The 25076-nt window shown below is 37.2% G+C and overlaps 2 pseudogenes across 1 annotated transcript in view; both read right to left on the minus strand.

Moving 5' to 3' along the window:
* Positions 1 to 25076, minus strand: part of LOC117069948 — a 273317-nt pseudogene that overhangs the window by 237922 nt on the left and 10319 nt on the right. The window lies entirely within an intron of this gene.
* Positions 19492 to 20766, minus strand: LOC117069891 (annotated as a pseudogene).

A 25076-nucleotide genomic window follows, 5' to 3' on the forward strand; every position in this document is an offset into this window, starting at 1 on the left:
CTCATCATCATGGTGATTCCTCATCCCTATTCTTGGCATGCTATTTGCAATAAACAAACGATTTATCTAAACCTCTGCTTTGAGTAGAATCTGGACTAGGAAAATGCACAGTCGATCAAAATCTTCAGGACTTACTGACACCAAAATAAAGATTTAAAATAAATTGGATTTTGAATGTGACAGGTTTGTAGCCAAATGCCCACCACTAATGTTGATTAGCTTCAAGTCAAACCACGAAAGTCTTCTCACAGAAATTCATTATTCAACAAAACTTAAGCTTATTTTTCTTGGAATGTACAGGATATTGTCAATTATTATTAAATATTATTAGTTGTAGAATGTCTATGAGTGCACACATGGAAAATAAAAATGGTGTCTCATGCCTGTAACCCTTAGGTGGGCTGATCACTTGAGCCAAGGACATAGAGACCAGCCTGGGCAACATGGCAAAATCTCATCTCTACAAAATAAAAAAAAATAAAAAATGATAAAGAAATGACCAGGCATGGTGTTATGCATATGTAGTCTCAATATTCTAACTAGGAAGGTGTAGGTGGAAGGTTTACTTGAACCAAGGAGGTTGAGGCTGCAGTGAGCCAAGATCACTCTACTGCAATCCAGCCTGAGTGACAGAGTGAGATCTTGTCTCAAAATAAATAAATAAATAAATAAATAAATAAAGATAAAAGATAAAGCAGGGTTGGTGGGTTGTGGGAGAAAAATAAATGCATAGTTGTAGAAATCAATTATCCATGCTATGCAAGGAACTGACTGCACAATTTGGTGTGTGAGTCTGCTCATTAGTTGGTCAATCCCTGCTCATCTCTCAGGTTTTGTCTTAAATTGTGCTTTCCTTTAGAAGCCCTTCAGGCTGCCTCCAATATTAGATCACATATTCCTGCAGCTTCTCCTAAGCATATCACTGTTTTAAGCATCATGAGACTAACCTCATTTTAGTCTCATCCTTATTTAATTATCTTTAACAAAAACTGTAGGTTATGGCCAAGCACAGTGGTTCATGCTTGTAAGCCTAGTGAATTGGAAGTCTAAGGCAGGAAGACTGCTTAAGGCTAGATTTTGAGACTAATCTGGGCAAAATACTGAGATCCTATTGCTACAAAAATCAAAATAAAAAATTAGCGAGGTGTAGCTATTCTGAAACTGAGTTGTCTAGATGCTCAAGGTCCAGTGGAAAGAACTTTCCAGGGCTCTGCTGGTCCTTCTCAGACCTCACTCCCTATGTACAAGAGGCTGCCACTCATAGTCAGTAACCCTAGCTGCAAGGAAGGAATTTACAGACCCTTCCAATTGCAATGGGGTTGGGATGTCAGAATGGTGGGATTCTATGCATCTCCACTTGACTGGTCTCAAACCCAATAATCCAGCAAATTGGATTCGGCTAATATACTTTTGTATTTATCTAATATGCTTGTGTAAAATAATGCTTATGATTTTTAGACATTGATTTTGTATCCTGAAACTTTGCTGAAGTTGCTTAAAGAGCTTAAAGAGATTTTGAGCTAAGATGACGGAGTTTTCTAAACAGACAATTGTGTCATCTGCAAACAGGGACAATTTGACTTCTTCTTTCCTAATTGAATACCCTTTATTTATTTCTCTTGCCTGATTGCCCTGGCCAGAACTTCCAACACTATGTTGAATAAGAGTGGTGAGAGAGGGCATCCCTGTCTTGTACTAGTTACCTTGGGCAGTATGGCCATTTTCACGATATTGATTCTTCCTATCCATGAGCATGGTATGTTCTTCCATTGTTTGTGTCCTCTTTGATTTCACTGAGCAGTGGTTTTTAGTTATCTTTGAAGACGTCCTTCACATCCCTTGTAAGTTGGATTCCTAGGTATTTCATTCTGTTTGAAGCTATTGTGAATGGGAGTTCATTCATGATTTGGCTTTCTGTTTGTCTGTTACTGGTGTACAAGAATGCTTGTAATTTTTGCACATTAATTTTGTATCCTGAGACTTTGCTGAAGTTGCTTATCAGCTTACGGAGACTTTGGGCTGAGATGATGGGGTTTTCTAAATATACAATCATGTCATCTGCAAACAAGGACAATTTGCCTTGTTCTTTTCCTAACTGAATACGCTTTATTTCTTTCTCTTACCTGATTGCCCTAGCCAGAACTTCCAATGCTATTTTTAATAGGAGTGGTGAGAGAGGGTATCACTGTCTTGTGTCAGTTTTCAAAGGGGATGCTTCCAGTTTTTACCCATTCAGTATGATATGGCTGTGGGTTTGTCATAAATAGTTCTAATTATTTTGAGATATGTTCCATCAATATTGAATTTATTGAGCGTTTTAGCATGAAGGACTGTTGAACATTGTCAAAGGCCTTTTCTGTGTCTATTGAGATAATCATGTGGTTTTTGTCTTCGGTCCTGTTTATATGCTGGATTACGTTTATTGTTTTGTGTATGTTGAATCAGTCTTGCATCCCAGGGATGAAGCCTACTTGATCCTTGTGGATAAGCTTTTTGATGTGCTGCTGGATTCAGTTTGCAAGTATTTTATTGAGGATTTTGGCATCCATGTTCATCAGCGATATTGGTCTAATTTTTTTTTTTTTTTTTTTTTTTTCTGTATCTCTCTCAGGCTTTGGTAACAGGATGATATTGGCCTCATAAAATGAGTTAGGGAGGACTCCTCTTTTCTATTGATTGGAATAGTTTCAGAAGCAATGGTACCATATCCTCCTTGTACCTCTGGTAGAATTCGGCTGTGAATCCATCTGGTCCTGGACTTTTTTTGGTTCATAGGCTATTATTATTGCCTCAATTTCAGATCTGCTATTGGTCTATTCAGGGATTCAATTTCTTCCTGGTTTAGTCTTGGGAGAGTGTAATTGTCCAGGAAATTATCCATTTCTTCTAGATTTTCTAGTTGATTTGCATAGAGTTGTTTACAGTATTCTCTGTTGGTAGTTTGTATTTCTGTGGGGATGGTGGTAATATCCCCTTTATCATTTTTTATTGTGTCTATTTGATTCTTCTCTCTTTTCTTCTTTATTACTCTCGCTAATGGTCTATCAATTTTGTTGATTTTTTCAAAAAACCAACTCCTGGATTCATTGCTTTTTTGGAGGGTTTTTTGTGTCTCTGTCTCCTTCATTTCTGCTCTGATCTTAGTTATTTCTTGCCTTCTGCTAGCTTTTGAATGTGTTTGCTCATGCTTCTCCAGTTCTTTTAATTGTGATGTTAGGGTATCAATTTTAGATCTTTCCAGCTTTCTCTTATGGGCATTTAGTGCTATAAATTTCTCTCTACATACTTCTTTAAATGTGTCCCAGAGATTCTGGTATGTTGTATCTTTGTTTTTGTTGGTTTCAAAGAGCATCTTTATGTCTGCTTTAGTTTTGTTATGTACTCATTAGCCATTCAGGAGCCAGTTATTCAGTTTCCATGTAGTTAAGCATTTTGATTCAGTTTCTTAACATTGAGTCCTAGTTTGATTGCACTGTGGTTTGAGAGAGAGTTTGTTATAATTTCGGTTCTTGTTCATTTGCTGAGTAGTGCTTTACTTCCAATTACGTGGTCAATTTTGGAATAAGGGCGATGCGGTACTGAGAAGAATGTATATTCTGTTGATTTGGGGTGGAGATTTCTGTAGATGTCAATTAATTCTGCTTGCTGCAGAGATGAGTTCAATTCCTGAATATCCTTATTAATTTTCTGTTTCATTGATCTGCCTAATGTTGACAGTGAGGTGTTGAAATCTCCCATTATTATTGTATGCAAGTCTAAGTCTCTTTGTAGGTCTCTAAGGACTGGCTTTATGAATCTGGGTGCTCCTGTATTGGGTGCATATATATTTAGGAGAGTTAGCTCTTCCTGTTGAATTGATCCCTTTACCATTATGTAATGGCCTTCTTTGTCTCTTTTGATCTTTGATGGTTTAAAGTCTGTTTTAACAGAGACTAGGATTGCAACCCCTGCTTTTTTTTTTGTTCTCCATTTGCTTGGTAGATCTTTCTCCATCCTTTTATTTTGAGCCTATGTATGTCTCTGCATGTGAGATGGGTCTCCTGAATACAGCAAATTGATGGGTCTTGACTCTTTATCCAATTTGCCAGTCTGTGTGTTTTAATTGGAGCATTTAGTCCATTTATATTTAAGGTTAATGTTGATATGTGTGAACTTGATCCTACCATTATGATATTAACTGGTTGTTTTGCTCATTCGTTGATGCAGTTTCTTCCTCGCCTCAATGATCTTTACATTTTGGCATGTTTTTGCAATGGCTGGTATCTGTTGTTCCTTTCCATGTTTAATACTTCCTTCAGGGTCTCTTGTAAGGAAAGCCTGGTGGTGACAAAATCTCTAAGCATTTGCTTATCTGTAAAAGATTTTATTTCTCCTTCACTTATGAAACGTAGTTTGGCTGAATATGAAATTCTGGGTTGAAAATTCTTTTCTTTAAGAATGTTGAATATTGGCCTCCACTCTCTTCTGGCTTGTAGAGTTTCTACTGAGAGGTCTGCTGTTAGTCTGATGGACTTCCCTTTGTGGTAATCCGACCTTTCCTCTGGCTGCCCTTGGACATTTTTTCCTTCATTTCAACTTTGGTGAATCTGATAATTATGTGTCTTGGAGTTGCTCTTCTCTAGGAATATCTTTGTGGTGTTCTCTGTATTTCCTGAATTTGAATGTTGGCCTGCCTTACTACATTGGGGAAGTTCTCCTGGATGATATCCTGCAGAGTATTTTGCAACTTGGTTCCATTTTCCCTGTCACTTTCAGGCACCCCAATCAGACATAGATTTGGTCTTTTCACATAATCCTATATTTCTTGGAGGCATTGTTCATTTCTTTTTACTCCTTTTTCTCTACCCTTCTGTTCTCGCTTCATTTCATTCATTTGATCTTCAATAGCTGATACTCTTTCTTCCAGTTGATCAAGTCGGTTACTGAAGCTTGTGCATTTGTCATGTAGTTCTCATGTCATGATTTTCATCGCTATCAGTTCTTTTATGGTCCTCTCTGCATTTATTATTTTAGTTATCCCTTCTTCCTTTCTTTTTTCAATTATTAGTTTCTTTGCTCTGGGTACATAGTTCCTCCTTTAGTGCTGATTGACTGAAGACTTCTTCTCTTCTCTCTACTCGTCATAGTCATTCTCTGTCCAGCTTAGTTCTGTTGCTGGGATGCATTCATTTGGAGTTGCATTCATTTGGAGGGGGAGATGTGCTCTGATTTTTTGAATTTCCAGCTTTCCAGGCAGACTCACAAGAAGTATGACTTTCATGTTACAAACAACAAGCAAACTTTGGAGTTTGTCCCAATACATTTCATAAATATAATATAAACTATATAAATAAAGTGACTGATATCCTACTAAGTCTTTTCCCTCACACAAACTTTTTTTGCTAAAGCCATTTAAAATCTCTGAGGATTTACAGCAAATGTAAAAGAAGAGAAATTGTAAAAAACTGTCTTTCAGACCACAGTGCAATCAAAATAGAACTTAGGAGTAAGAAACTCAATCAAAACTGCTCACATACATGGAAACTGAATAACCTGCTCTGGAATGACTACTGAGTACATAATGAAATCAAAGCAGAAATAAATATGTTCTTTGAAACTAATGAGAACAAAGATACAATATACCAGAATCTCTGGGACATATTTAAAGCAGTGTGTAGAGAGAAATTTGTAGTACTAAACGCCCACAAGAGAAAGCTCGAAAGATCTAAAATTGATACCCTAACATCACAATTAAAAGAACTAGAGAAGCAAGAGAAAACACATTCAAAAGCTAGCAGAAAGTAAGAAATAACTAAGATCAGAGCACAACTGAAGGTGATAGAGACACAAAAAAACCCTCCAAAAAAATCAATGAATCCAGGAGCTGATTTTTTGAAAAGAGCAACAAAATTGATAGATCACTAGCAAGACTAATAAAGAAGAAAAGAGAGTAGAATCCAAAGGTGCAATAAAAAGATTAGGGGATATCACCACTGACCCCACAGAAATACAAACTACCATCAGAAAATACTATATGGTACGGAAGGACATGCCATGCTCATGGATAGGGAGAATCAATATCATGAATATTGCCATTCTGTCCAAAGTAATTTATAGATTCAATGCCATCCTCATCAAGCTAACAATGAGTTTCTTCACAGAATTCGAAAAAAAGCTGCTTTAAATTTCATATGGAACCAAAAAAGAGTCCACATTGCCAAGACAATCCTAAATCAAAAGCACAAAGCTGGAGGCATCACGCTATCTGACTTCAAACTGTACTACAAGGCTACAGTAACCAAACAGCATGGTATTGGTATCAAAACAGAGATATAGACCAATGGAACAGAATAGATTCCTCAGACATAATACCACACATCTATAGCCATCTGATCTTTGACAAACCTCACAAAAACAAGAAATGGGGAAAGGATTCCCTATTTAATAAATGGTGCTGGGAAAATTGGCTAGTCATAAGTAGAAAGCTGAAACTGGATCCCTTCCTTACCCCTTATACAAAAATTATTCAAGATGGATTAGAGACTTAAATGTTAGACCTAATACCATAAAAACTCTAGAAGAAAACCCATGGAATATCATTCAGGACATAGGCATGGACAAGGACTTCATGTCTAAAACACCAAAAGCAATGGCAGCAAAAGCCAAAATTCACAAATGGAATCTAATTAAACTAAAGAGCTTCTGCACAGCAAAATAAACTACCATCAGAGTGAAAAGGCAACCTACAGAATGGGAGAAAATTTTTGCAATCTACTCATCTGACAAAGGGCTAACATCCACAACCTACAAGGAAGTCAAACAAATTTACAAGAAAAAAACCAAACAATCCCATCAAAAAGTGGGAAAATTATACGAACAGACATTTCTCAAAAGAAGACATTCATACAGCCAACAGACACATGAAAAAAATGCTCATCATCACTCGCCATCAGAGAAATGCAAACCAAAACCATAATGAGATACCATCTCATACTAGTTAAATTGGCAATCATTAAAAAGACAGGAAGCAACATGTGCTGGAGAGGATGTGGAGAATGCAATCACTTTTACACTTCTGGTGAGATTGTAAACTAGTTCAACCATTATGGAAAACAGTATGGCGATTCCTCAAGGATCTAGAACTAGAAGTACCATGTGACCCAGCCATCCCATTACTGGGTACATATTCAAAGGATTATAAATCATGCTGCTATAAAGACACATGCACACATGTGTTTATTGTGGCACTATTCACAATAGCAAAGACTTGGAATCAACCCAAATGTCCATCAGTGACAGACTGGATTAAGAAAATGTGGCACATAGACAACATGGAATACTATGCAGCCATAAAAAAGGATGAGTTTGTGTCCTTTGTAGGGACATGGATGCAGGTGGAAACCATCATTCTTAGCAAACTATTGCAAGAACAGAAAACCCAACACTTACTCACAGGTGGGAACTGAACAATGAGATCACTTGGACTCGGGAAGGGGAACATCACACGCCGGGGCCTATCCTGGGGAGGAGGGAGGGGATAGGGATTGCATTGAGAGTTATACCTGATGTCGATGATAAGTTGATCGGTGCTGACGAGTTGATGGGTGCAGCACACCAGCATTGCACAAGTATACATATGTAACAAACCTGCACGTTATGCACATGTACCCTAGAACTTAAAGTATAATTAAAAAAAATACAAAAGTTGGCTGGGCACAGTGGCTCTTGCCTGTAATCCCAGCACTTTGGGAGGCTGAGGTGGGTGGATCACCTGACGTAAGGAGTTCGAAACCAGCCTGGCAATATAATGAAACCCCACCTTTATTAAAAATACAAAAATTAGTCAGACATGTTGGCAGGCACTTGTACTCCTAGCTATTTGGGAGCCTGAGGCAGGATAATCACTGGTATCCAGAACGCAGAGGTTGTAGTGAGCTGAGATCATGCCATTGCACTCCAGCCTGGCCAACAGACCAAGACTCCATTTCAAACATTAAAAAAAAAAAAAAAAAAGAAAAGAAAAGAAATCCAGGCTGGTGATGTGCACTTGTAATTCCAGTTGCTTGGGTGACTGAGGCATGAGAATAACTTGAACATGGGAGGCAAAGGTTGCAATGAGTTGATATTGAGAGATTGAATTCCATCTAGAGCAACAGAGTGAGATATGGTCTCACCTGGCACCCCAAAAAATAAATAAGATATAAAAGACTGAAATAACTGATATATGTGATCTGGTGGCTATCTATGGAAATATATGCACCTCAAAACATAAAAGACTGAAATAACTGATATATGTGATCTGGTGGCTATCTATGGAAATATATGCACCTCAAAACACACACACACACAAAATACACACACACACACATATATCTTTAGTGTTCTGTCATATACCTTTACAAGGGAACAAGAATAATTGGAAATAAAGAAGCCATGGAGACAAGTAAAGAAGAGAAGAAGAGAAAACAGAATAAATCCAAATAAATCTGAAAATACGATATAATCAAGATAGGATCAGAAATTAGTGAGACAGAGAAAAAATAGTTGATCTAATTACTGAAATGAAAACTAGTTATTGAAAAGCATTATAATATAAACAAATTTCTAACAAGACTGACCAAGGAAGGGAGACAAATTTTGAAAACTAACAGTCTTTAAGGAAAAAAAGAAAAATCACTTTAAAACAACAAATAAATCAAAATATAAGAAATACAAAATAATATTTTAAAAGTATAAATGGTGATATTAAGAAACTAAATTGAAATAGTTAATGAAAAAGGAAACAACAAACTAAAAACTATTAGTAGTATTGAAAGAGTAAGAAAATATCTCCCACACAAAACTCGCCACCACAGATAATTTTCACAAAATTTTCAATAATCCTTTGCATTGAAGTTTTCTCCAGAAAATATAAAATTAAATAAAGCTATCAAAATCCTTTTGTACTGACAGTTTAACATTCTTATCTAATGTATAAAGTGTATAACATCATGAAATTATAAATGAAATTCACATATGAATGTAGATGTAGACATCCTGAGTGAAATATTTGCAAACCAAACTTAATAAATAATGGCTATTTTTAGAATATACAGTATATTCCACTATAACAGAAGAGGTCATTTTGTAAATGTTCCTATTATTATGAAACGTGTTATTTTCTAGATTGAATAGATACTTAAAAATCTATTAATTATAAGAGCACATTAATTATAAAGAAGAATCATATAAAGAGTTGTAGAAATGCCAACTGATTATTTGGCAATAATCAATATTTATTTGCCATCAAAAGTAAACATTTTAAAAACCTGGAAAAAAATGATAACTACAGGTAATTCATATTATTTGATAATGACTGTATGTCAAAAATCTCTCCTCAGCATTGTATTTACAAAAAAATATGTTAGACCTATTTCTTGTAAAATCATGAATGGGAACAAAATTTGTACCAACAGTATTCATTCTCAGACTGGATGTCAGTGGGCCATACAACGTTAGAAGTTATATAGCATTTAAAATTTACACATATTAAAAGGAAAGAGAGAAAATGCTCATTATTTGCAGATAATGTCACCATTTTATGGAAATCCTGTAATTTAACAGAAAAACTGTTAGGAATAATAGAAAATCCAAAAAGATGACTGAACACATAATCAATATATAATCATATTTATATAGATAAATATAATCTTATGTATCTATATTTATATTATAAACAAATTTATATTATATTATATTATAAATATAATTAAATATAATCACATAATCAACGTAAAAGATCAATATTCTTCTCTACCAGGCGTACAAAATGCAATTGAACGTATCAGTTGCAAAATAATAACAATAATAATTAATTAACCCATAATGCTTAAAGTTTTTAATAAAACTATGATCAGATCTCAGTAAGTAATACACTGTGCCAGTTTACAAGTGAGATAACATAAGTTTAGAAGATATTTATTTTACCTCAAACCAACTTTTAAATAAATATAATTCCTGGCAAGACAGAAGAATGCTGCACATTTTGACACATTGATTCCATAATGTATATGAAAGAATAAATTCTACAAAAACCAAGAAGTGTGTTGGAAATGGAAAACTTATGGTATTTGTAATATTTGAGTCATAGTTCATCTTGCAGAAGCAGATCAGCAAATGAACAGGGCCAAACATAAAGCCCTAGGATTGGCTGATGTATTTATGATTAATGTCAAAAACTGGTATTTTTGTTGGGGGTTGGGGATGGAATATTGTCCATTCAAGATTTACTCTTTCTCCTCTCCAGTCTTCTGTGTGTGAAAGGTAAAAAATGAGTTCATTCTTGCCTTCTGGTTGTCCCTGGGTTTCAGGCAAGGAAGACACTAGTAGGTAATCTGGAGGACAGAAGGTGAGGAAGCCCTGTGTATATGACCTCCAGTTCCCTCCCTAGTAGGTAGGTCCAGTTCAACCTCAGTGGGTATCAGCAACTTCACATAAGGGCTCCACTACCCTGTGTTGGTGTCCAATATCCTGTCCCCATCTTTACTATATTTCTCAAGTTGCATTCTATCTTTTCCTATCAGGGCCATGGTTGACACAACAAGTACTGGGAAAAATACATTGTTTCTTTCATGTATCAAAAGCAATGCTTCCCTATTGCAGAAAAAAAAAAAAAAAAAAAAAAAGAAAGAGAGATCCCTACCTCACTCCATATATAAAAATACAACCAGCATAGATTAAAAATGTCTGTATGAACAATGAAATTCTGAGGCTTATAGAAAAATGTGCAGGATTTTTTTTTTTTTTTTTTTTGTATGTTGGGGTAGAACAGGATTTCTCTAACAGGTGCTACTTAAGAGAAGCTATTATAAGAAAAATATGTTGATGGAATTTTGCTACATTAAAACTAACGGTTTTGTTTCAACCAAAACCAGGCATAACACATGGGAGCCAGTGGGAGAAGATTTTTACAGCATGTAAAACTCAAAATGGTTCAGTTTATTTTTATTTTTTAGAAATGGGCTTTTGCTATATTTCCCAGGCTGGTCTTGAACTCCTGAGCTCATGTGATCCTCAGCCTCAGCCTCTTGAGAAGCTGGGATCCCAGGGTGCACCACTGTGTCTGGCTTATGGTGTACTGTTTAAATCAGAGTATTCTCCCCTGTATGCCTATGTGTCTTGGATGGGTTATTAGAAAGTTGAAACATGGGGACCTATGAAGGATGGGATAATCTGAGGCATATACTTCTAGAAACATCTATTTACATGACTGTAAATAGTATCAGCAAAGAATGTGCCAACCTATCATTACATTTTTTTTTGCATAATAGGAAGTAAAAATGAGATGCACTGGAGTGGATTATACCAATGAGTCTGCAAGAAAATGACAGTCCAGTGAAAACATATTCCTGGCTCACATTTCAGACATCTATTTAATACTACCTACTGCTGTGTGGTGTTCTGAAATAATGTGTGACCCCAACACTGAGTAAGTGGGCATTTCACTGAATTGATGGCTATTGGGGTGGTAGACTTTTAAGAAATGGAAGAGAAAATAATTTATAAAGTACCACAGCTGCAGAAAATATTGAAATCTTCCTTGCAAGACAAAAGAGAAACCACAGGTCTACCATTCACATTGTGATTGACATAAATTTGACAGATTTTTGAGATCGAGTCTTGCTTTGTGGCCCAGGCTTGAGTACCTGGCACGATCTAGGCTCATGGCAAGCTCCGCCTCATGGGTTCACACTATTCTTCTGCCTCAGCTTCCTGAGTAGCTGAGACTACAGGTGCCCGCCACTAAGCCTGGCTAATGTTTTATTTCTAGTGTTTTTAGTAGAGATGGGGTTTCACTATGTTAGCCAGGATGGTCTCCATCTCCTTACCTGGTGATCCACCTGTCTTGGGCTCCCAAAGTGCTGGGATTAGAAGACCAAAGTGGAAGACACAACTCTTGCCTCTCAATAGATACTATCATTCATGCATAGAGAAGGTCAGCAAGTCACCCCATGAAACAGAAAAGGCTGCAAATCAGTGTGTCGGGCAGAGAGTCTACTTTGTAGACAGGAGGTACTCTTGAGGTCTGAGCTGGCAGAGAAATCATATGAGAAACAAGATTAGTTGGAACTTTCTACTGATGCTCGATTTTGCTTTGCACATATTTCACTAGATAAATAGACTAATAGATATCAAACACAATAGTGCTTGCTTCAAACTATTAAATTCACCACTGTATGATGGCTTTTCATTAAAGCTTAATTCTCCTTATTTTTGAAATGTTTCTCTCTTTCCATTATATATTAATAAACAATGTGTTTAGAAGTTCATTTCTGTGCCCAGAAGAATGCTTACTTCATGGGTCTCACACCAGAGCAGGTGTGAGACTGAAGAAATCAAAGCAATATCATGTATCTATGTGCAAGTCTGACTCTTTTTTAATAATGAAATGTTCAAAAAATTGTTTTGGCTTGTATACACAATTTTCATTGTATATGCCAACTGTAGGGGAAAGAAAATATCAATTTTGTTTTGAGACAGGATCTTGCTCTGTTGCCCCACCCAGAGTGCAATGATGTGATTACAGCTAGTGAAGCCTGCATTCCTGGGTTCAAGTAATTCTCTCACCTCAGCCTCCCTAGGAACTGAGATTGGCAGCACATGCATGTCATCATACTCAGCTCACTTTTTATTTTTTGTAGAGATGAGGTCTTGCTATGTTGTCCACAGTATCTCAAACACCCAGAGCTCAAATCATTCTCCCTCCTCAACCTCTCAAAACACTGGAATTACAAGCATGAACCCCCAGGACTGGTCCCAGATCTTTAAAATATTCTCTATGTTTCTTTTCTTTCTAAAAAATGCCAAGCTTGATTGGATTTTCCCTCACTCCCTCATATAACAATATTATATATTTTACCATATTGGAACTCCACACGAAACCCTCTGAAACACGTAAAAGCTCCCAACGTCAATACAATTATTATTATGAAAAAAGTCATCCATGGAGGTATAAACCTTGCATAAATCAAACACAATTTTAATAGCTTTTCCTTTTATTTAATTGATTAATTAATTATTATTTAATTTTTTGAGATGAAGTCTCCCTCTTTTGCCCAGGCTAGACTGCAGTGGTGTCATCTTGGCTTACTGCAATTTCCACCTCTCAAGTTCAAGCTATTTTCCTGCCTCAAGTCTCCCAAGTAGCTGGGATTACAGGCATGCACCACCATACCCAGCTAATTTTTGTATTTTCAGTAGACATGGGGTTTCACCATTTTGGTCAGGCTGGTCTCAATCTGCCCGCCTCAGCCTCCAAAAGTGCTGGGATTACAGGCATGAGCCACCGTGCCCAGCCACTTTTATTTTTAATACTATGTGTTGTAATTTTTTCCTATTAAAACTGTTGCTAGTAGCATTCATTGTTTCATCCATTCACAATAAATCATTGCAAGCCCACTTTCCTGCCTCTTCTATAAAACTGGCAACAATGATGTTAATTGTGCAAGAAAAATATAACTGTAAATCATCTCTCTTTTCGAGCAGTATGCAAGAAATCAATGTAAAGTAATAAATCGAATATTGTTTATTTTGCCCATATTTGGCCAGAGGCCATTGTTTTAAAAGCACAAAATTACAGCCCACTTTCATCAATTAGGCATTGTTCTTTGGCTCCTGAATCTAACCAAGAACATGTAAGATGTATCCCAAATCCCATGGTAATGATAACTGATTAATTTTCTTAACAGTAATGGAAGGTTTTCTTTTCATGACTCATTATTTATATTATTCATATACGTGGACATTTTTGTGCCAACTGTATATAAAAGAATGGAAACATTTCTTTTTGATGCTTTCCTCTCACTATAATTATGGCATAGTGGAAGAAACACTGTTCGTCACTTTCTAATGGTTACAGCTAATTCCACTTGTATTCCAATAAATAGTAAACAGATGTTGTTCTTCATAAGATGTAAAGATGATATTTTATTTTTAAATATACCTATGGATACTTTTTTAGAGTCTTTTTTTTTTTTTTTTTTTTTTTGATACCTATGGATACTTTTTTAGAGTCTTTTTTTTTTTTTTTTTTTTTTTTTTGAGACAGAGTCTCGAGCCCAGGCTGAACTGCAGTGGCCTAATCTCAGCTCACTGCAAGCTCCGCCTCCCAGGTTCACACCATTCTCCTGCCTCAGCCCCCGGAGTAGCTGGACTACAGGCGCCCGCCACCTCGCCTGGCTAGTTTTTTGTATTTTTTTAGTAGACACGGGGTTTCACCGTGTTAGCCAGGATGGTCTCGATCTCTGACCTCGTGATCCGCCCGTCTCGGCCTCCCAAAGTGCTGGGATTACAGGCTTGAGCCACCGCACTCGGCCCTTTTTAGAGTCTTGACATGACAGTCAATTTCAGAATATTGATAAAAAATATTTTGCAGCCTAACTTAGAAAGCAGAACCAAACCCAAACTTTATCTACCAATAGGCTTATTCATGCATTAAGAAAAAAGAAATTGAGACAAAGATGTCCTATCTTCCCTGCATATGTTACATATGTATATGTTACTCTCCCCTTCTTTAAATGTCCCATGTCTTGATAAATTAGCATGGCATGTTAATCATTTGTAGTCCCAGCTACCTGGGAGGCTAAGGCAGGAGAATGGCGTGAACCCCGGAGGCGGAGCTTGCAGTAAGCCGAGATCACACCAGTGTCCTCCACCCAGGGCAACAGAGCATTATTTTATTTTATTTTATTTTTGAGATGGAATCTCTTATTTTCTCAGATTTTCAAATCTCAGATTTTTGCGTCAAATTTTCTGTTTTGTAGTTATATACATGTATAATTTTTTTGCCATCAATACCACCTACAAGGCCACTACAATTCAAATTGTTAGGACCTATCCTCAGACTTTGTGAGTAACTGGAAGCCTAGATAGAGCCCAGGAATCTGCATTTGGAAAAAATTCATAGCCAGTTTGAGAACCATTGCTGTATATCATGGAACTTCTGTACTCTTCCATTCATGTCTACATGGTAACTTAGAAGATCTCCACATGACTTCATGAAGCTAGTCCTTTACATAAGGGGTCAGAACACTTTTTAAAATAAAGATTTTTAAAATCTTTTTAAAATAAGATTGTATGTATTGTAGTCTTTGCAGGTCACATAGTCTCTTTTGCAACTACTCAACTTTGCCTTTGTAGTGTGAAAACAGTAACAGACATTATGTAAATAAATGGGTGTATTTGTGTTCCATTAAACTCTTTGGCAAAAACAGATAGAAAATGTGACAGATTTAGTCTATGGGCTATGCTGTCCACCCTTGCTTCCCATTTCTAAAAGGAGATCAAACCCTCCTTTAGATAAATAGCTGTCATGGTTGAGCTTCTCAGTTTTCATTAGAGCACATATATCAATATATTCTCTCTAGCTCCACTGGTGACTGAAGGATGTGCTATAAAATTCACTGACCATACAGGGACTACACTTTAGACATTTCAGGCTTCAAATTCACTGTCATTCAGTTTTGTAAACAACACTTAGCTAGGAAAATTGATATTGTCAGGCTCTAGACTTCAGCCTTGAACACACTCCTCCCTCTGTCTGAAATGACCTTCCTCCCAGCAATTTGGTCAGTTACTTATTTGTCAAATTTCTCCTTACTGCATTTTTACTCTCTCAGTCGGGGATACATACTCCTCCCAAGTGTTCTCATATATCCCCAACTTTCTGCATAATTGCAATGATTATACTAAATGATTTCAGTTAGTTGTGGAGTTTCCCCATATGGCTTGCAAGGAAAGTGATAGGATGACATTTAGCAAAGTGGCCTGAAAATTCGAATAGGCTCAATAAATATTCACTGAGTGAATAAATGGATAAACTATATGTTTGCTAATGCCTGGGACCCATATGGAAGCAAACATTAACAAACAACCCAGTGACACTTAATAAATTAAGGATTAGTGGTGCCTCCTTGGACTTACAAGGTTGCACAAGAATTGAAGATGAGATTTTATCACCAGCTGGAGAACCCATTCACAGCATAATCTCACAAAGAAGTCCACTGAGCAGGAAAAGGATGCTGACTGAGTAGGACTTCCTTTGCTTTTTGCAGAATTTCTTGAGAAAAAGCTGGAAGCCCTTTTATCAGCCATTTGCCTAATATTCTACAATGAAACTCTTTCCAAGTTTCCACTGTGCTAAAGGCTTAGGCTGAGATTTGTCCAAATTCATTTTCATATTCACCAGACGAACTCCCCAAACTGGCTTATCCTTCAGTAAACCCAACCTTCCAGTTAGAACTCTTAAAAGAGATGCCAGGCACACCATATTACACCCAGTGCAAAAGAGCCTAATTCATTTGAAGTCATGTTTCCCATCTCGCATTAAATCTCAGGCTATCTCTAATTTGCCACCAGCTGACAGCTTCCAAACCCAGGAGTGTCCCAGGAGGATGACTCCCAACATAGAACAGCCTGTATAATATTATAATAGAAATATCCTTATCTATTCCTATCATTTTATTTCTATATGTCACTAAAAGATGCAGCTGTTTACAAACCAACAACAGCAACTAATACACAAGTTTTCTCATTTCTGAATATCCAAGTTATTTTTAGCTGAAAAAAAAAAAAAAAAGAAATATCCTAGGTAAGATTTTCCCCCCAAGCTAGTCTCTTCCATGAAGCACCCATGCCATTCTTTCTTCTTTGGGACTACTTGTAGTATGAGCAATGACAATGGACACCAATGAGTTTTGCTTACCTAGCATTCAATTTTCCTCTGGGGAACAATCTTACTGGGGAGCAATCTTACTTGCATCTACCTAGAGCCTACTGGACCCACCCAATCTCTTCCCAACTCTGGAGAAGCCATTTCAATCTAAGTGTCTCTTTCCACTGGATATAGACATTGGTTGGTATGCAACTAAAATTAGGCCATTATGTATAGTTCCCAGGCCAATATGCTTCTCTGAGAAAACAGTGACATATTAGGAAATGCAGTTGACTGCTTACCATCATACAAAGCTGGTGTCTCTGAGAAAGCCAAAAGAAGAAACATGGCACCTAAAGTATCAGGTTCCTAATGGCAATGATTAGACCGCAGGACACTATTTTCTAAACTGTACTGCTAGTAAAGGGAGTCTGAAAAATCTCTTCTTTCCCTTAAGCCAATTTAAGCAGAATTTCTTTCACTTGCCAACTAACTGTTCCTAAGATTGCAAAATCTCAAAATATATATCCCTCCAATAGAGACACAATATCTATGTAGATGCTGGGTTACAATCTGTCTAACTTTTGAAATCCATGTATTTTTTAGACAGAAGATTTTGCTTTGTTTCCCAGGCACATAGCTGCAGTGAACTATGATTGCAGTGGTGCTATCGTAGCTCACTCCAGCCTCAACCTCCTGGCCTCAAACAATTCTACCACCTGAGCCTCCCAAGTAACTGTGATTACAGTTGCAAATTACTGTACTCAGCTGAAATCCACTTTTTGCATATTACGCCACAGTTATTATCTACTTTCTAACAAGTAACCACAAATTTAACAGCTTCAAACAATGAATTTACTTTATCAAAGTTTTTGCTTATCAGGAATCCAGGCACTAGCTCAGTTGGATCCACTGCTTCGAAGTCTCTTACTGATGAAAACATTGGCCTAAGCTGGAGTCTCATTTTAAAGCTGAAAGAGGAAGATTAACTTACACCTTGTTTGCAGGGTTCCATGCCCTGGGGAATGCTAGAGTGAATGCCTCTGTTCCTTGCCAGCTGTTGCATAGAGGAAGTTGTCAGTTTCTTGACATGTGCACCTGTTCACCATGGTTGCTCGTTTCATCAAAGCTTGGAAACGAAGAACGCAACAGAAAAGGTATGCTAGCAAGACAATTTATATGCTTATATAACATAATTATGGAAGTGGTGTTCCATCACCTCTATTATATTCCATGAGATAGAAGCAAATCTTATTTCCTCCCTACACTTAAAGAGAAGGGAGTTACACAAAGGCAGTGTCTTTTACTTGGTAAAATGCCAGCCTTGGGAGACTGGAATTCAAGACCTACTTCTCTAGTGGACGGGGGAAATAGGACATAGCCTAAAGGTTAAAAATGTATCAGGAGAGCTTTCCACAGACAGAGCAATGGGTACTGAGATAGGATTTTAGGAACCAGAAATGCAGACACCACCTCTTCTGACTTCTGGCATTCTTAGGCAGCATATGTACACAGAATATACCTAATCCAGACTGCATGCATTTCTGGGGTTTTGTAACTAATTACCACAAACTTGGTGACTGGAAAAAACAAAACTTATAGTCTCTCATTGTTCTGGGGCAGAGTCCAAAATTAAGATGATTCCTTCTAGAGGCTCTGAAGAAAATTCTATTTCATGTTTTTGACTTGGATTGTGCTTCATGCTTCCAGCTTGCATTGTGCTTCATGCTCCATGCTTCTGCTCTTAGTTCCTAGTAGTTTCCAACAGTGCTCCCTAGCTTAGGGATGAATCACTTCAATCTTTACTTCCATGCTCACATGGTGTTTTCCTCATTTCTGTCTTTGTTTTTGTGTCTCTTCATCTTAATTTTTTTTTTTTTTTGCTATAACAGTTTTTATTTTAAAATACCAATATTTAGGTGACAATAGCAAATACAAACTTTGTCAACTATTTAACTTCCCATGAAAAAATGTAGATGTCAACTTAGATGGGTGAGGGGAGGGGACACATAATTTTTCAAAATACTTCTGGGGGGCACATGCACTTCTGGGGGGCACAAAAATATTTTGTGGACCACTGATTTAAAAACACTATTTATCCAACTGCATTGAGGGACAACTTACAGAATCACCTGGAAAGGGTGGCCACCTTTTTAAAAATGCAGATTCCTGGGCTCCATCCCCAAAATGGTTATTAGGTTTGGGGTGGACTCCAAATAAATCAATTTTCAACATGTACCCCAGGTGGCTCTCATGGAAACCATTTAGATAAAAAAAAATAAAAATAAATCTAGCATTTTACAGTATTGTAGCCATGGCTGAAGAGGGAAACAACCTCATATACATTTCTGGACTGATGATACAACTGATATAAAAGCTAAACAGGAGCCAGAGCTCACATAGCAGCACTCACGGAGGAGCCTAGAAACAGGAAAAGGTCACTAGGGAAGGAAGGCACTTTCCCCAAATTCCTAACATGATCAAAGGATAGGAACAGAATGAAAGGACCCAGGCAGCCTAAGCCCACTGTGGGTTCTCTACTGTGGTTGCACTTTGGGAGGAAACAGAAGAAGGTCTTTTTCCATCTTGAACCAGTCTGAGGAAAGTCCATGTTTAGCAGGGTTGACCATCATACCAAAATAAAACATGCCCTAACATAACCTGATTGCAAAGTAGGTGACAGAGTACACTTTAGGAAGCACTGATGGAGGAGGCCAGAGGGTACTTGCCATGAAAAAATCCTTGGGACATTCTGACAACACTGTTGGGATGGTTGAAGCATCTATTCCCTTTTGGTCCTACCGTTGGCCTAAAGTGTGGTCTCAGAGCATTTGTCTTCTGTCTGCTCTCTGGGTGGGGCTTGCCAGCATCTATTCTCTCTTTCTAGGATCACAGAAAAGCTGAAGCTTCCTGGCGAGCAGTTTCACCTCCACAGGCTTTACTTCACACTCCTCACTGTCAATGCCAAAACACCACCCTGCTCCTTTGGCAACAAGCAAAGTGCATTGGTTGGCTTGGAGACGCTCTGTGCCCTCAATGTGCAGCTTGGGGTTTCAAACCTTTTCAGTTCCTATAGTTATAAAATCTCCTTTGCTGATGGTGTCTGGTTCAATGCAGATGTTCATAAAATCTTCTTTGTTTGACAGGTCAAGCTGAGTGTTCTGTGTTGTGACAGACAGTTCAATGGTGGACAACTGCACATCTTTCCAGACTTCTGGGCTCACATCTTGGGAAACAGCATCCTCCAGTTATGCCCAGTAGGATGCAAGACTTTGTAATATTCTCTCATAAAAAGAAGGACTTTGTTCAGGGTTCTATTCTGGTTCACTGGGAGGTCTCTCTGTAGGTCCCATGTGTGAAATACAGGCTTGGTGAGTTGGAGGCCAGTCTTTGAGAGTGCTGAAAAAGTGAGCTGCTTTAATTTTTAGAGGCCCAAGATATCAGTACTTGCTAACTTTGATGCCAGCATCTCTGAAGGGTCCCCATCAAAGGCCAGTTCCTGCAAACACAGATTGTTCCTTACCACCCTGGATCTGCAAGACATGAAGTGGAACTCTCTCTCCTTTCACAATGGCAAATGTGGCAACAGTAATATGTTGGACTTTGTTTCCATGTTCAGCAAAGACGGTATTACTCAAACTACTGGTCCCTCCCAGTGGGATAAACCAATAGGAAACTTACTGAAGGGTGCCTCATGTGTTCTTTGAAGAACTCCAGTAACAACCTCCTTCAGCATCCCATCTCCTAAAACAGTGATCATATCTGTTTTTAACATCAGTTTCAGGAGTTCCTTGGCTTCTCTTAACAATATACACATCCATCCTGGATAGATGTAAAATCAGGGCAGCATTTTTTTCAAATCTAGTAATGGCTTTGCCTTTGCAAGCTGCAGGATTGAGAAAAACAGTTGACTTCTTCACTTGTGCATTTGGAGAAATGAGTTAATTGCCAAACACCTGAGCTTCTTGATAGGCTTATCTCCTTAGTAGGTTATCACAGTGTTTTCCGTACAGCCAATGACATCCCCAGATCAGGAGGAAGAGCCCAGCTGTGGTTTTCTTCCAATGATTTCAAAGTGTTTTGAGGAATACCATCATCTTCTAGAGATTTGACGGACTGGTCCCACGCATGGCTCTGCCTTTCTTACGTGTGTCTCTTCTTACAAGGACATTAGTCATATTGGATTTAGGATCTTCCCTAACACAGTATGAACTCATCTTACTTTGATTGTATTTGCAGAAACCCTATTTCCAAATAAGGTGAACTTCCTAGGAACCAGGGGTTAAGATATCAATATAACTTTTTTTTGAGACACACAATTCAACGGTAACACAAGTCAACTCAAAACCCATCCAAGAGAAAACTTTATTACCGATGATGTGGTCTGTCAAAGTTTTTAAAACACAGATTCTAACCTATGCTCCACAGTCTTAAAATAATAGTGTAAAAACTCAAGGAAATTGATCCCTCTCAAGTTAGGAACTCACAATACTTTTTCATGGCTACTCAAATTTAGATAATGATGATGATGATTCTGATGATGTTTTGGATGATGATAATAATGATGATGAAAAGTAATTATGAGACCTTACGTTGAATAAAATGCAAAAGGAAGCTCACTTTATCCTAAGTCTTAGAATAAGCTTTCCCTAATGATGAACTCAATTATTTTCCAACCTATGAACTTTAATTTCTTGGAAATGATTCATTCTGCATTCAATTAAATTACAGCCACTGCATCTAAAAATAAGCAATCCAAATGCCCATCAATGATAGATTAGATGATAAAGAAAATGTGGCACATATACACCATGGAATACTGTGCAGCCATAAAGAAGGATAATTTCATGTACTTTGCAGGGACATGGATGAAGCTGGAAATCATCATTCTCAGCAAACTAACACAGGAACAGAAAAGCAAACACTGCATGTTCTCACTCACAAGTGGGAATTGAACAATGAGAACACATGGACACAGGGAGAGGAACATGCCACACTGGGGCCTTTCAGTGTATGGAGGACTATGGGAAGGAGAGCATTAGAGCAAATACCTAATGTAGATGACGGGTGGATGGGTGCAACAAACCACCATGGCACATGTATACCCATGTAACAAACCTGCATACTCTGTACATGGATCCCAGAACTTAAGGTATTAAGAAAAAAAAAGTTAGAAAAAAAAGAAACAGTACACAGGGATAAGCAGGTTGCTAAGGCTGAGCAGTCTAATACTATACCAGTAGATACATATAGTAGTTTAAATTAAATAAAAATTATTTGCACTTAAATGAAATACAAATATTTCTTAACCACAAAAAAAAAAAAAAAAAAAAAAAAATTGGCAACCAGCTGCTTTCTCAAAACTAAAAACCAATTAGCTTATTGGTCATTCTATCACACTTGTATGCTGACTTCTCCCCTTGTAAAATCTCAGGGACTTGGCATTTCAGGGAACCATGCAGTATAGAGGATCTCGGCTGGCTGGTAGTTGCTGTGCATTCACCATCTACAGGGAAAAACTGAGCTTCAGTAGCAAATGGCTTTGCCTTGCTGTATGCTGACAGTTTGTCATAGGAAATGGAGGTATCCTATTTTCTTTTAATTTCTAAAGCATATTATAGAATATATTGCTTTTAAAATGTTACAAAAACATGTGGCTTCCAGCTCAAAATATATAAGCCAAAAGTTTAATGCATTTGCCAATAAAAATAAAAATAAAAAATTCACATAAACTCTGGGTGTATTCACAACATATAATGTGATGCTTAAGAATAAATGCTTAACACTGAGGAGGATGCTTGCAAAAGACTAACCGGAAGGAATAAAAAAAAACATGTTTTCTAAGACTTTTGAAACTATATATTAGAAGAGAAGGGTAACATTCAAAATTGCTTCATCTCTGTGAGAGTGCTCAGGTAAACATCACTAATCTTTTCCTTCCTTTTTTTTATTATACTTTTAGTTCTGCATTACATGTGCAGAACATGCAGTTTTGTTTCACAGGTATACATGTGCCCTGGTAATTTGCAGCATCCATCAACCGATCACCTACATTAGGTATTTTTCCTAATACTATCCCTCCTTTAGCCTCCCACTCCATAATGAAGAGAAAAAGCTTCAAACATCTTTGTTATTCAGGTTCAAAAAAAAATAGTTGGTGGTCCGGCACTACTAGTTCTTTTTATTCATATAATAAAGTATATAATTCATTCTTTTATCTCAAAAATGCTCTGGGTCTTCAACGCATTTACCATCTACTGTGGATGGCAGATTTGTAAAATCATAATTCAATTCAGCTTCTAGAACTTAGGAAAGGATAGTTCATCTCTTCTTAGAGTGCCAAAAGTTTAACATGAACACGGAAATAGTATAAGGTAAAAGAGTTTTGATTAATTACCCCAAAAGCTCCTATTCCTTGGAATATGTTTTCATTCTGTGATTAGTCTAAGTTGATTCTATCATTTATGTCCAGGTAAATTTCTAGTATTATATTTAATATACCAAAATCTCCTCTGATAAAACAAAACAGACAAAAGTGTAAAGTTCAAATATCCCTGTAGAATGTGCAGTGGTGAAATTTGTTCTCATTATTATCTGATTTAACTGAAAATTAAATAATTTATTAACATTTTAATATTCTTGAGAAAGCTGAAGTTTTGTAGGCTTAATTCTCTATTTTTAAATTTAAACATTTTAGAAGCATGCAAAGTATAACTTGATTTCACTGATTTCATACTAGCTATCTGAATTAATATATGTCAAATATAAAATTATCAAAGGATTTTGCTACATTAGAAATTTGGGGGAGACTGAAAGCTTTTGTGTTAATGATTTAAATACTAGGTCATAAAAAGTATTTTTGAATTTGGTAAGAACAAAACCTCATGTTCTTTGATTTAACCTTATTGTGTAATCTACTAAGAAGAAAAAATATGCATTACAATAAATTTGGATGGAATTGCACTTATAATCCTGCAATGTCACAATGTAATAATGTAAAAAAATACTAACGTGAGCACTTTGCCTGTTAAATTACAACATCATTGCATGTTGCCCTCCTCCAGTTTTGTCATACTTTTATCTCTCCTTTCTCCCCAGTTTTGCATCTTTTACGTCTCTGTGCAGCTAAAGAAGAAATAAACAAGAACCTCAGTTTTAGGAAACATTTCCCCACTGCACAACCATGTGTTTACACTCTGTATATTCATCGCAAGACTGGATGAATATCTTTCTGTCAAGGATCCTCCATAAAACACATCCACTTTTGGCCAGGTGTGGTAATTCACACCTGTAATCCCAGCACTTTGGGAGACTGAAGTGGGTGGATTGCCTAAGGTCAGGAGTTTGAGACCAGCCAGGCCAACATGGTGAAATCCCATCTCTACTAAAAATACAAAAATTAGCAGGGTGTAGTGGCAGGTGCCTGTAGTCACAGTTACTCAGGAGGCTGAGGCAGGAGAATCACTTGAACCCAGGAGATGGAGGTTGCAGTGAGCTGAGATCGTGACATTGCACTCCAGGCATCAAGAGTGAGACTCTGTCTCAAAAAAAGAAAAGAAAACATCAACTTTCACGTTTGCCATCGTTGTCTTTTCCTTGAAATGCTAAAGCAGTCGCTGAAGACTTTGTGCCTTTTATGAAATGTTGGTTTAATTGGGTCACATATAAATGAGACTTTCACACTCACTTTTACAGCAGCGGGGTTAGGGGTTAGATCTCTCTGTATACCCACTTACACTCACCTAAGGCCTTGTCTATGCTAATTGTTAATAATGACATGTATTAATAATTTTTAAGTAAGCTACCTAAAATATCTGTAAAGATAATAACTAATAGAAAAGAGACGAAAACATCCAAAGAATATACATTGGGATTAGGAGGTCAATAGTATCATTGGCCTGACTGGAGGCTAAAGTCCATATGTGACAGGCAGATAAGATGTTAGGCAAATGGTAGATGTTCCCTTGCTGAGTTAATGATTATATCATAAAAGACAAAGAGGGGAGTAGAACATAGCTAAAGATATCCTTTTTAAGGAAAAAAAAAAAGGAGTATTCATGAACCTGGAATTTTCATATCTTGTTGAAACCCACCGGAAGAGCTCCTTTGCCTGAGACAAATCAATGCCTGCTCTGTTCTTTCCTTCTGATGGCAACAGGGACTTTCCCAAAGACAAACCTGAGGGATGTGCAGACAACTTGAAGAGAGGATCAAGAGGATATCAGGCTTGAAAGAGACTTCAAGATGTTTGGGGTTTTAGGAAGGAAGAGGCTGTAGAGTGGTTTACATGTTTTATTAGTTGACATTTCCAAGAAAACTGTAACAAATTTAATCTTAAATGAATTACAGATACTTTTCTTATGGGTTTCCTTCAACACTATTCACACACACACACACACACACACTC

Source organism: Trachypithecus francoisi, unplaced genomic scaffold (assembly GCF_009764315.1).
Source record: "Trachypithecus francoisi isolate TF-2019V2 unplaced genomic scaffold, Tfra_2.0 Contig00157, whole genome shotgun sequence".
NCBI classification, from domain to species: domain Eukaryota; kingdom Metazoa; phylum Chordata; class Mammalia; order Primates; family Cercopithecidae; genus Trachypithecus; species Trachypithecus francoisi.